The following is a 13,256-nucleotide window of genomic DNA, read 5'->3' on the forward strand; positions in this document are numbered from 1 at the left end:
TCCAATTTGTAAAATACACGAACACACACAAACGAAGAAGCAAGATCCATCATAGATACACCTTCGCATGATCTCTGACGATGCAAGACGCACCATCAGGCCGGGGGCTATACGGGAGAAGTTTATTACATCTTCTAGAAGTCGTTGCTGCCCCACCTTCCTGAGTAGGACACAAGCCCAAACAACTAAAAAACACCTAAAATTAAGCAGGGCCCCTTTAGCTGGTAAGGTTCAAGATCCACCACGCCCCATGACCCTAAGGCCATAGGAAATGAGGCAGATCGCTGGTGACAATGGGGCAAGTATCCTGCTCCGGTGGACTGGATGTTCTGGTTGCATCGTACATAGCAGAGCCACTAGATACAGAATATAGGGACATGATGGAACCCAAACTCCCCACCCATCAAATTTTGCAAAATGAACCCATGTAAGTACAAAATAGCCATAACATTTCCCATCCGAATCTTCCGAGCGACATGCCTCTTCTGATGAGTACCGGTTGTCAAAAAATGACTCCCGAAAATCACGCTCCCACCCCTCGGGAGGCGACCGTCTGGCGATTGACCACCGGCGCAACCTCACCCCCGTCGGAGCCCTACACCGCCCCCAACCCAGAGACTACATACCCACGGCACCCCGACCTCGTCGAGGAAGACCCGCTGGGTCTCCACAAGATCCAGAAGAAGATGGGAGTAGCGATCCACTTGCTGGCTCATCGGAAGCCTCGGCAGGATCGAAGGTATGTGGAGGTACAAGATCGAATGAAATATTGGGGCGTGTGCACGAAGGGATGAATCGATTCCGAAGATCCATGGAAGAGAGCATATCAAGAACAGAGCCCGATAATGGCGGATCGGATTGGAGCCTCTAGAAGGGATGAGATCTGGTATGTCAAGCAATCCCGCATAATGAGTATTCTACGGAGGTTGCTACTGTCTCGCAGGTTTGCGAATCCCCAGCTGATTGGGCGGAATCAGGCACATCAGGGAAGAATGAGGGTGCTCGAAGGAAAGGAATGATTTGCGAGGATATGGTTTCAGTATCTATACATAGTCAAGTTAAGGAGCAGAGTGTGAATCTGACGGATCATGGTGTGAGTAAGAGAAAGGAAGAAGATCAAGAATCTAAGGAAAGAATAAATAGGGGTTGTGTGGGGGATTCTAGAGGCACCATACTATTGATAATTTAGAAGCGTATCATTCCATCCCAAATTGGGGATCCACCTGACATATATGTGAGGTCTGCACCAAATAAGAGGGATCCCATGCCTTGCGAGAGCCATGACCACGAGTATATAACTATCAGAAGAGGAAGGGGAGCTACCATATTGCAATCACAAGAACATACCACAAATCCAGTTGTGCACGATACGGAGAACACCACTGATAATAAGATGAAGCAGCCGTCCGCACAGAGCAAGCTTGAGGTCGTTACCTCAAATGGCGGTGAGCGCGGTGCCAAGAGAATGGAGCGAGGATCTTCCTTGCAGGGTGGCCGGGGTGGCGGCGCCCTGCTGACTCCCCAGCCAGGGGGGTAGCGGTTCCTGTGGGGCGGTGTGGCGCTGCGACAATCGAGCTCGACCTGACAAGGGCAAGGGCTGCCATGAGTACCCGCTGGCTCGCGGTGGGGTACTTCTTCTCTGTGCTCCCTTTTAGCACGGCGGGGTTGTTTGGTGAACTGAAGAGCAAGTGGGGGCTGCGTGGACGACTCAACTACACACCCCTCAGCAACAATCGCTTCATGCTCGAATTCGAGCATGAGGGCGATCGTCGGCACGTCCTGTAGAACGGCCCATGGACACATCGTAAGGATGCATTCCTCATTGTTCCCTTTGATGGACAGGGCAAGGCGGCAGACGTGCCAATGAATGTCATGCCAATCTGGGATCGCATCTATGATGTACCACCACTCATGCTACCGGAAGAGATCGGATGGATGCTGGGCGGCCTCTTGGGGAAAGTTCTGAGGGTAGATATAAGTTTGGGAACATTTTCTCTGAGTTTTGCATGTAAGAGTTGAACATAATGTAAACACCCCTCTACTGCGTGAGATCAGTCCTAGACAATTAGGTGTGGATAAGAAGATGGAACTAGAGGTCAAGTACGAGAGAGCCCCATGTTTTTGTATGTATTGTGGGCATATAGGTCATGGGGAAAGGGACTGCAGGCTGTCGACTGATGATCAAGCAGTGAGGTTCATGGGCGCGATGAGGGTGTCGCCCTACAAATCAAGCAAGAACAAAGGAGGCTTCGTGGCTCCAGACGCTTGTAATGCTAGGCGCTTCTTGCACTTTGGCTCTGAGTTGGACGGGGAGGCATGGACAGCTCCGACCAAGTTAGCCTAGGAGAAGCTTGGCAGAGACAAGAAGGTGGTGTATGCTCGATCACAGGAGATGGTAAGGTGCAGGAATATTCCTGATGATGTGCTGATGGATCCGGCTATACAAGCGGCTATTGCAGTGGTCAGCGTGCTTAGAGTAAGCGAAGACCCTGGACATGAAGGAGCCGGGAAGACAAGTGTTGGTGAGAACACACCGATGGCTCAGGCGAAACACGCGCTAACCACGGCTTCTACTCCAACCTTAGTCATGGCTGGCGCGGACACTTTGCCATCTACACCATCAGGTACAGGAACGAGGGGGCGACATCGACAAAACCCCGCTCGCACACACTATCAAGGATGTAGCGACTCCCCCTTACCCGCCAGGTTTTGAACCTGATATTGTAAAGGCCTCTCCTGCAATAGTTGCTGCAGTTAACTCAGTAGAGGCAGAAACAAAGTCAGAGAAGGTGCAGGCACCAAGCAAGACGGCAGGTCTCAAGACCAAACCAAAAAAGTATGTTAGTCAGTTCAAGGGAAGGAAAGGGCTAGGAGGGACAGATTCAGTGTTGGGGAAAAGAGCTATGAATGACATGGCCATACTTGATAGGGCTACTGCTAGTGAATCAGATGTAACAGGTGACATATATAAGAAACAGAGAGGATCAGAAGAGGAGGGTGGGAGAGATGTAGGAGAGGTAGGTGGTAAGGAAGCTACTAGTATTGGGGCCACCGGGGAAGTAACGGGCGCGACGGAGAGCGCCCGTCAGGAGGAATGACGATCCTATGTTGGAATTGCCGGGGATTGGGCCACCCCGGGACAATTCGCGAGCTTGTGTGCCTAGTGCGCACGTATCGCCCCTCCATCGTGTTCGTCTCTGAGACGCGGTAGTGTGAGGAGAGCGTCAAAAGAATAAGATGGAGGCTTGGCCTCAAAAACTGCATCACCCATGATGGCATGGGAAAAGGTGCTGGTATTGCCCTGTTTTGGGATGAAAGTGTTGAAATAAATTTGCTCTCCTATGGTTTGAGGTATATTGATGTGCATATCCATTTGAATCCCCATGGCCCAATGTGGCGGGTTACCTTTGTGTATGGCGAACCTAAATCACATGAGAGGCATAACATGTGGAACTTGTTGAAAATAATAAAACCAAAATCGTCCGAACCTTGGATGATGATAGGAGACTTCAATGAAACACTATGGAAAAGTGAACATTTTTCTGCAGTGAAAAGATTGGAAAGGTATATGAGCCACTTCAGAGAACTACTGTCATGGTGTAATCTTTATGATCTGGGTTACCATGCACCTGAATGGACATACGATAATAAGAAACAAGGACGAAAAAACGTCCAAGCTAGATTGGATAGGGGAGTGGCCTCTCCTGAATGGTCTGAGTTGTTTCGAAATGCAAGTGTGCTCCACGTCATTACATCTCGGTTTGATCATTTTGAAGGAAATATGCCCTAGAGGCAATAATAAAGTTGTTATTTATATTTCCTTATATCATGATAAATGTTTATTATTCATGCTAAAATTGTATTAACCGGAAACTTGATACATGTGTGAATACATAGGCAAACAGAGTGTCCCTAGTATGCCTCTACTTGACTAGCTCGTTAATCAAAGATGGTTAAGTTTCCTAGCCATAGACATGTGTTGTCATTTGATGAATGGGATTACATCATTAGAGAATGATGTGATGGACAAGACCCATCCGTTATCTTAGCACTATGATCGTTTAGTTTGTTGCTATTGCTTTCTTCATGACTTATACATGTTCCTATGACTATGAGATTATGCAACTCCCGGATATTGGAGGAACACTTAGTGCTATCAAACGTCACAACGTAACTGGGTGATTATAAATATGCTCTACAGGTGTCTCCCATGTTGTTTGTTGAGTTGGCATAGATCGAGATTATGATTCGTCACTCCGATTGTCGGAGAGGTATCTCTGGGCCCTCTCGGTAACGCACATCAATATAAGCCTTGCAAGCAATGTGACTAAAGAGTTAGTTATGAGATGATGCATTACGGAACGAGTAAAGACTTGCCGGTAATGAGATTGAACTAGGTATGTGGATACCGACGATCGAATCTCGGGCAAGTAACATACCAATGACAAAGGTGAAAGGATCGATATAGTTGACTAGAGGGGAGGGGGTGAATAGGCAACTAACAATTTTTAGCTTTTGTTTACCAATTTAAACTTTGCATCAAAGTAGGTTGTCTAGATATGCAACTAGGTGAGCAACCTATATGATGCAACAACAACGAGCACTCAAGCAAGCAAGAGATGCAACACAATATAAGCTTGCACAAGTAAAGGTATGAGATAACCAAGAGTGGAGCCGGTGAAGACGAGGATGTGTTACCGAAGTTCCTTCCTTTTGAGGGGAAGTACGTCCTCGTTGGAGCGGTATGGAGGCACAATGCTCCCCAAGAAGCCACTAGGGCCACCGTATTCTCCTCACGCCCTCACACAATGCGAGATGTCGTGATTCCACTATTGGTGCCCTTGGAGGCGGCGACCGGACCTTTACAAACAAGGTTGGGGCTCTCTCCACAACTGAATTGGAGGCTCCCAACGAAACCACGGAGCTTCACCACAATGGAATGTGGCTCCGAGGTGACCTCAACCATATAGGGTGCTCAAACACCCAAGAGTAACAAAATCCACACAAGAAGGTATGGGGAAGCAAATATCATTTGGTGGAAGTGTAGATCTAGATCTCCTCCTTCAATCCCTAGCAAATCAACGAGTTTAAGTGGCTAGAGAGAGAGATCTGGCAAGAGATATTGAGTGGCGTTAATGGAGGAGTGAGAGAGGTAAGAGGTAAATGTAGTAGGTGGAAGAACCACCTTTATATAGCAAACCCTAAAATCCAACCGTTACTGCGAAAACAGCACTGCAGCGGTACAACCGCTCTTCGTCCCGGTACAACTGGAACTTCACGATTTACCCGCAGAACCCTACCAAGCGGTACAACTGGGCGGGCAGGCGGTAGTACCGGTTGTGGAGAACAACCGGAACAACAGCCCAACCACCGCTCAACCACCGCTTGAAATAGTAGGGTGTCACCCCTGTGTGCGGTGATTAAGCGGTATAGCACTGGTGCAACCGCCTGGCCTTGGACACTTGGGTGGCTATGTCCCAAGCGCTAGAACTGTCGGTGTTCTGGGAACGGGGGTCCCCAGACTTGCCTGCCTGCGGCCTGCGGCGTGGCTCAAAGGGGGGCCCAGCACGGCCCATCTTCATCAACACAGACTTAAGACCCTCGCGAGGGGCCAAGCCTCGCGGGGCAGACGACGCGGAGCTTCCTCAGGCACGGCCTCACCAGGCTGGCTCGCGAGGAGGCGGAGAGATTAAGGCGGGGTACCTCACGAGGAGCCCGTGACGCAAGCCATGACGACCAAGGGCGCCAGGCGGGTGCCAGCCCGCGCAGTGTCCTCCTTTCCCTTTTGGTGCAAAGGGGGCAAGCGCAGCCGCGGAGTACCGAGGCATCAGGCAAAGGTTGCCATTTCGGTGCAACGAGACCAAGACCAGGAGGACTGCAGGACGGAGGTCATCGTGGAGCCCAAGACGGCGTCACCACCAGAGCTTTGCGCAGGCGAGGACCAACTTTAGTCAGGATAAGTGTACTAGATGTTCCCCTTCAAAATGGCCAATTGTTGGCGCCCTTCCCGCTTAATATTTGGGAAGAAGCCTAGGGCCTTTGCATATAAATAGGACCGGCCACCCACAGGGTAGGGGGGATCAGATCGAAATCAGAGAGAGAGAAGGGTGACTGAACTCCTCCTAGCAGTTCGTCCCCCCAGCAAAGAACAGACCCTCGCGAGGCTGTTCTTCCTTGTATTGTTCATCATCATCAGCCCAAGAGGCAATCCACCACACACACTGGAGTAGGGTATTACACCACAACGGTGGCCCGAACCAGTATAAACCCCGCGTCTCTTGTGTCGTTCTTTCCATAGCTCAGATCTTAGCGAGGCGGAGGGGTGTAGGTAGGTAGAAGGCGAAATCTCCACGCGCACCCCAGTGTTCGAACCTCAAGGGTCTGCCGGAACCCGAAATCCGACATTTGGCGCGCCAGGTAGGGGTGCACCGGAGTTTTCCCTTTCGCCACCGCCACGACCTGCCTCGCGATGAGTAGCGCGTCGCCCGCTCCGGCCGCCGGCGCCAGCACGGGGGCCAGGGGGCTCCAAGCCCTGGCCACAGCCCTGCAACGGGTACGGTGGCCGGACAAGTTCAATCCAACGACGCCGCCGCGCTACGGCGGCGCAACTGATCCGCTGGCCTTCTTGCTAGCGTACGAGGAGGCCAACCTCGAAGCTGGAGGTGACGATAGGGTCATGGCCAACTGGCTCCCCATGGCCCTCACCGGCGCTCCGCGCGCATGGCCGCTCCACCTGCCGGCAGCCTCCATGGCCTCTTGGGAAGAGCCCCGCTACCTCTTCCCCGCCCATCACGCTACACCAACACCCCCGGTCATCGCGGCCCTCCTGGGCGGCTCGCAGGCGCCGCCTACAAGTCACCACGTCAAGCCGTTCATCCGCCGGGTCAGCACCGCTTCCACGCGGCAGGGGGCTCTCCCGGACCGGGCGGCGCCCAAGGCCGGCCTGACCTTCAGCTCGGAGGACAACCCCTCCAACTCGGCCTGCTCGGGTGCGCTCCCCATGCTGTGCAGCCCCACCATCTGCCAGGTGGCCGTCACCAGAACTCTCATCGATGGCGGTGCGGGCCTCAGCGTGCTCTCGGTCGAGGCCTTCAACCTCCTCTGCATACCCCTGGAACGGCTGCAACCCAGCCGGCCCTTCTCAGGCGTTGGGGGCGGATCATCCAGCTCCTTGGGACAGATCAGGCTCCCAGTAACCTTCGGCACCTACAGCAACTTCCGCACGGAGCTGGTCGACTTCGACATCGCCCCCATCGGCCTCCCCTACAACGCCATCCTCGGCTACCCAGCGCTGGCCCAGTTCATGGCCGCGACGCACCCGGCGTACAACCTCATGAAGATGCCCGGGAGCAGCGGTGTCCTCACCGTGCGCGGGGACACCGGAGACGCGCTGCGGGTGCTCAAGCTCGCCTTCAAGACGGCGGCGTCGGCACAGCCCGCCGAGTCGGAGACCCCCGAGCCCAAGGGGGCTGCACCCGCCAAGAAGAAACAGTTGTTCACCCAGGACAAGGCAGAAACCAAGCAGATACCCGTCGATGAGGACGGGTCCACCAACGCCACTTTCACCATAGGCGCCAACCTCGAACCCGAGCAAGAGGAGGGCCTGGTCGGGTTCCTGCGCGCGAACAAGAAGGTATTCGCTTGGGAGCCTGACCAGTTGGCGGGGATCCCTAGGAGTGTAATCGAGCATCACCTTAATGTGTGCCCCAATGTGCGCCCTGTGAAGCAGAAGGCAAGGCGGCAGTCCACAGAAAAGCAGGCCTTCATCGTCCAAGAGACCTGCAAATTAGAAGCCGCTGGGGTCATTCGCGAGGTCCGATACCCGGATTGGTTGGCCAACCCTGTCGTTGTGCCAAAGAAGGGAGGGAAGGAGCGCATGTGTGTCGACTTCACCAACCTCAACAAGGCATGCCCGCAAGATCCGTTCCCGCTCCCCCGCATCGACCAGATCGTCGATTCCACCGCGGAATGTGACCTGCTATGCTTCTTGGATGCCTTCTCCAGGTATCACCAGATCAAGATGGCGGTAGAGGACGTCGAAAAGACAGCCTTCCTAACCCCGTGTGGGGTGTACTGCTACACATGCATGCCATTCGGGTTGCGCAACGCAGGGGCGACCTTTCAGCAGCTGATGCACATCACCTTGGGCCCGCAGCTCGGGAAGAATGTTGAGGCTTACGTTGATGACATTGTGGTAAAGTCTCGGGAGGCCAGGACCCTGATACAAGACCTGGAGGAGACCTTCGCGAGCCTCAACGCAGTGAACCTATGGCTCAACCCGGAGAAGTGTGTGTTCGGAGTCCCCTCGGGCAAGCTTTTGGGTTTCCTCGTGTCCCACCGAGGCATCGAGGCTAACCCAGAAAAGGTCAAGGCGGTCGAGGACATGACCCCGCCAAAGGCCCTCAGAGAAATGCAGAAGCTCACTGGGCGCGTGACCGTGCTAGGGCGCTTCATCTCCAAGTTGGGGGAGCGAGCGCTGCCTTTCTTCCAGCTAATGAAGAAAAAGGGGCCCTTTGAGTGGACTGAAGAGGCCGACAAGGCGTTCCAGGATCTCAAGAGATACCTGACCAGCCCACCGGTCATGGTGGCTCCGTGCCCTCAAGAGCCCCTGGTGCTTTACCTCGCCGCCACTCCCTACTCCGCCAGCGCAGCCCTGGTGGCGGTTAGAGAGGAGCGTCGCATCAAAGCCACAACAGCAGCCCGGGACAAGGCAAAACAGGAACAAGGAAGGCCCGCAGAAACCGCCACCGCGGCTGAGGAGGATCAGCCGCCGCAGAGGAGTGCACCGGAGGCGGGAGAGGCCCCTCTCCCAGATGGCCAGCCTCAGGAGGCCTCGTCGCCTCAGGAGGCGCCATGGTCTCCCAAGGGATCCACCAGCACTAACGCACCCAACCTCGTTGAGCACCCAGTGTACTTCGTCAGCACGGTGTTGCGGGACGCGAGGGCACGGTACCCCATGCCTCAGAAACTCCTCCTCGCGCTACTGGTGGCCTCGCGCAAGCTGCGGCACTATTTTCAGGGTCATCCCATCAAGGTCGTCTCATCATACCCCCTGGAGAGAGTGCTTAGGAGCCCTAACTCAGCTGGAAGGGTCGCTGAGTGGAACATAGAACTGCAAGCGTTTCAGCTCGAATTCAGCACGACCAGAGTCATCAAGGGAGCAGCATTGGCGGATTTTGTGGCAGAATGGACGGAGGCACCAGGCCTCAAGGCCGACGAGGATCGGTCCCTCTCCCCGGGAAGCGAGGCGCCAGAAGGCTGGGTCATGTACTTCGATGGGGCGTTCTCCAGGCATGGCGCTGGGGCTGGGGCGGTGCTTATATCGCCCACTCAGGACAAGCTCTACTACGCTGTGCAGCTCTGTTTCCAGCAAGGTGAAAAGGTCTCCAACAACATAGCGGAGTATGAAGGTTTAATAGCAGGCTTGAAGGCCGCAGCTGCCCTGGGGGTGAAACGCCTCACCATCAAGGGCGATTCGCAGCTCCTTGTCAATTTCTCCAACAAGGTGTACGAGCCAAAAGACGAGCACATGGAAGCCTACCTTGCGGAGGTCCACAGGATGGAGAAGCAGTTCTGGGGGTTGGAGTTGCAGCATGTGCCCCGTGGCACCAATCAGGAGGCCGATGACATCGCCAAACGGGCGTACAGGCGGTTACCTCAGGAGCCTGGCGTTTTCGAGGAGCGGCTCTTCAAGCCCTCAGCCTTGCCGTCATTGTCAAACACGGCTCAGCCTCGGGAGGAGCTCCCCCAGCCACCTACCTCAGGAGCCCTGGCCTGTGGCCTGGCCTCAGGAGCACGCCTTCTCCTGATGATGGAACCTCAGGAGGGGTGCTCGATCACGGAGCTCTGGAGTTACTTAACACAAGGGACCCTGCCGGAGAAGGAGGAGGAAGCGGAGCGTGTAGCACGGCAGGCCACGGCATACTGCATCAAGGATGGAGAGCTCTACCGGAAGCGACCAAATGGTGTATCCCTATGCTGCATCTCCAGGGAGCAAGGAAAGGAACTGCTAGAAGATATACACGGCGGAGACTGTGGACATCATTCATCATCACGGACCCTCGTCGGCAAGGCGTTCCGCAGTGGGTTTTATTGGCCCACCGCACTCAATGACGCCGTTGAACTAGTGAAAGCTTGTGAGGCCTGCCAGTTCCACGCCAAGCAGATCCATCAGCCGGTAGGAGGCCTGCAGACTATACCCCTTTCGTGGCCATTCGCAGTCTGGGGGCTGGACATCCTGGGCCCGTTTCCTCGGGCCCCAGGGGGCTACCGCTACCTCTACGTCACCATGGACAAGTTCACCAAGTGGGCTGAAGTAGAGGCCGTCCGCACCATCCCCGCGGGTTCCGCGGTCAAGTTCATCAGGGGCATCGTGAGCCGGTTCGGGGTGCCGAACCGCATCATCACGGACAATGGTTCGCAGTTCACCAACAACCTTTTCAAAACATTCTGTGCTAACCTTGGAACGCAGATATGCTACGCTTCGGTGGCGCACCCTCGAAGCAACAGCCAGGCCGAGCGAGCCAACGCAGAGGTCCTGAGGGGCCTCAAGAATAGGACGTTCAAGAAGAAGCTGGAGGCCTGCAGCAGAGGTTGGTACGACGAGCTTCAGTCCGTGTTGTGGTCCATCCGCACAACCGCGACCAAGCCGACTAGAGAGACCCCGTTCTTCCTGGTCTACGGAGCCGAAGCGGTCCTCCCTCACGAGGTTAGACGTTGCTCCGCACGGGTCCTGGCGTTCGACGAGGCGCAGCAGGATGCCATGCGGGGGATGGACCTCGTGCTGGAGGAGGAACGTCGCCGAGAAGCCGCGCTGCGAGCGGCGAGGTACCAACAAGCACTGCGATGATATCACTGCCGCAACATCCGCCCCAGAACTCTCGAGGTAGGGGACCTCGTGCTCAGGCGGGTTCTCTCCAGGGAGGGATTGCACAAGCTCTCTCCCATGTGGGAGGGCCCGTTCAAGGTTGTTCATGTTTCCAGGCCCGGCTCCGCGCGCTTGGAGACTCAGGAGGGGGTGCCGGTCCAGAACGCATGGAACATCCAGCACCTCTGGAGGTTCTACCCCTAAAAAGGCCCAGAGCCTGTGAAGAAGGCGAATGCCTATGAAGCCGCCGCGTTTTGGAAAAGGCCCAGAGCCTGTGAAGAAGGCGAATGCCTGTGAAGGTGTCGCGTTTTGGAAAAGGCCCAGAGCCTGTGAAGAAGGCGAATGCTTGTGAAGCTGTCGCGTTTTGGAAAAGGCCCAGAGCCTGTGAAGAAGGCGAATGCCTGTGAAGCTGTCGCGTTTTGGAAAAGGCCCAGAGCCTGTGAAGAAGGCGAATGCCTGTGAAGCCGTCGCGTTTTGGAAAAGGCCCGAAGCCTGTGAAGCTCGCCGCCCGTGACACTCTCACGTAATAATGAGTTGGGGCTGTACACGCCCCGGAGTCTCAGGAGCGCCGGCCTCAGGACCTGGGGCTCTCTCCCACGCCCAGTGGCAGCACTTAGCTCCGCGCTGGTGAGAAGACGTCGAAGACTAGATTAGGTGCCGGACGCGCCTTTTTCATTTGCTTTCCGCAGTTGGCTTGTTCATTCTCATTCGAAGTTTTATTTGAAGCTGTTGCCGTCTTTGGCTTGTGGTTCTTCGACTTTTCACTCTCCTGCCTCGATTTCTCTTATGCAAGGCCTCGCGAGGGGGGGCAGCCGAGCGCCCTCATGAGTGTTCCTGTCCTAGTCGTTCAAAGGTTTCGCGACCTGGGTCCATTACAGGAGCACCCCTCCAGTCCGTGCCCCACGGGCACCGCGACACGAACACAGGGCCTGGGTCGGTCGCCCCCCACGGCTGGGGCCGGGAACTATCCACGCGCGGGCACGTAGCCGGAAGGCACGATAACGGAAGCAAAACGATGATTAACAGCAATAACCCAAACACGCCCCGCGGGGCTCCACACTACTGTCTTTTTACGCAGGAAAAAGGGAAAGAAAGAACAAATCAGGCGCAGCTCGCCTCACACCGGCCTGCAGGGAAGACTCGAGCTGCCCCCGGGGCACAGGCCGACTCCCTCTCGCGCTTCACCGAGGCGCGACGGCGGGCAGACACGCTACCACCTCCCAAGCAGATACGACGGCGTGGAGGCTGACCGCGGCCACCGCTAGAAGAGTCGCCGCCTGAAGAAGAACCGGAGAAGCTTGGGGAACCCTGAGCGCCGGCAGTCACGCGAGCGCTGTCCTCTCCATCATCGCCGGAGCTGGGTCCCCGGCCGCGGTCGTCGTCCTCAGGGCATCACCCTGCACGGCGACCATCTTCCCCAAACACCCTCACGTAGAGGGTGGCATCGCCGTCGAACTTGAAGTGCAGGGTGCACCGACGGCTCAGGCCACGCGCGCGGGCAAACGTCTGCCAACCGTGGGCCAAGGCCAGGCTATCGGCTGCGGAGACCTCCAACGAAGCCCATGAGGCCCGGCTGCAGCAGCCGTCAGCCTGGAGCCAGAGGCCGCCCGGGGCGCCGGCCGGGAGCTCGCCGAGGAGGAAGCGAGGAAGTGGAAGTCGGGTGCTAGTCGGCTCCGCCGACCACACAACGAACTCCGGCAGCACCTATGTAGCGCGAAAGCGCGGCCTAGGGGGACGCGCGACCGAAGCGCGCCCCCCGGCCGCAGCAGTCGGCCCGTCACCATGCTGGAAATCGTCTCCGCGTCCGTGGGGAGCTGCCGTGGTGGCCACAGGATGTTTGCGAGGGCGCCCTCGGCCGCGCTTGGGCGGGGGAGAGGCAGGCTCTACCCGGCGAGCCTTCCCCTTCTCTGCGGCTGAAAACCTCCTCGACGGGGCCATGAAGAAGAAGTAGAAGCAAAGGGGGATGAACTGGAAGGGCGCGCGCCGATCCGTACTTATAGCCGGCGAGGGCCAACCGTCGGCCCCCACTATCGTAGGTAATCATGACCCGCTTTGCATGCAGGGACTTGTCCAATCCGTGCAGTTGCCGAGGCGCCATGGGGAAGTGGAGACGCCCACGTCCAATCGACCGCCACGCGGCGCCCAAGGCCACATGCTGTTAGGGCCCGCGGCGCTTCGCGCTTACCCTTTCGCCTCCCTGCACGGCCAAGTCCGGGCGCGCCTTGGGCCCGGGGGCTACTGTCGGCGTTCTGGGAACGGGGGGCCCCAGACTTGCTTGCCTGCGGCCTGCGGCGTGGCTCAAAGGGGGGCCCAGCACGGCCCATCTTCATCAACACAGACTTAAGACCCTCGGGAGGGGCCAAGCCTCGCGGGGCGGACGACGCGGAGC

Source organism: Triticum urartu, chromosome 2A, assembly GCF_056163025.1.
Source record: "Triticum urartu cultivar PI428250 chromosome 2A, HENAU_Tu73, whole genome shotgun sequence".
In the NCBI taxonomy this organism is placed as follows: Eukaryota; Viridiplantae; Streptophyta; class Magnoliopsida; order Poales; family Poaceae; genus Triticum; species Triticum urartu.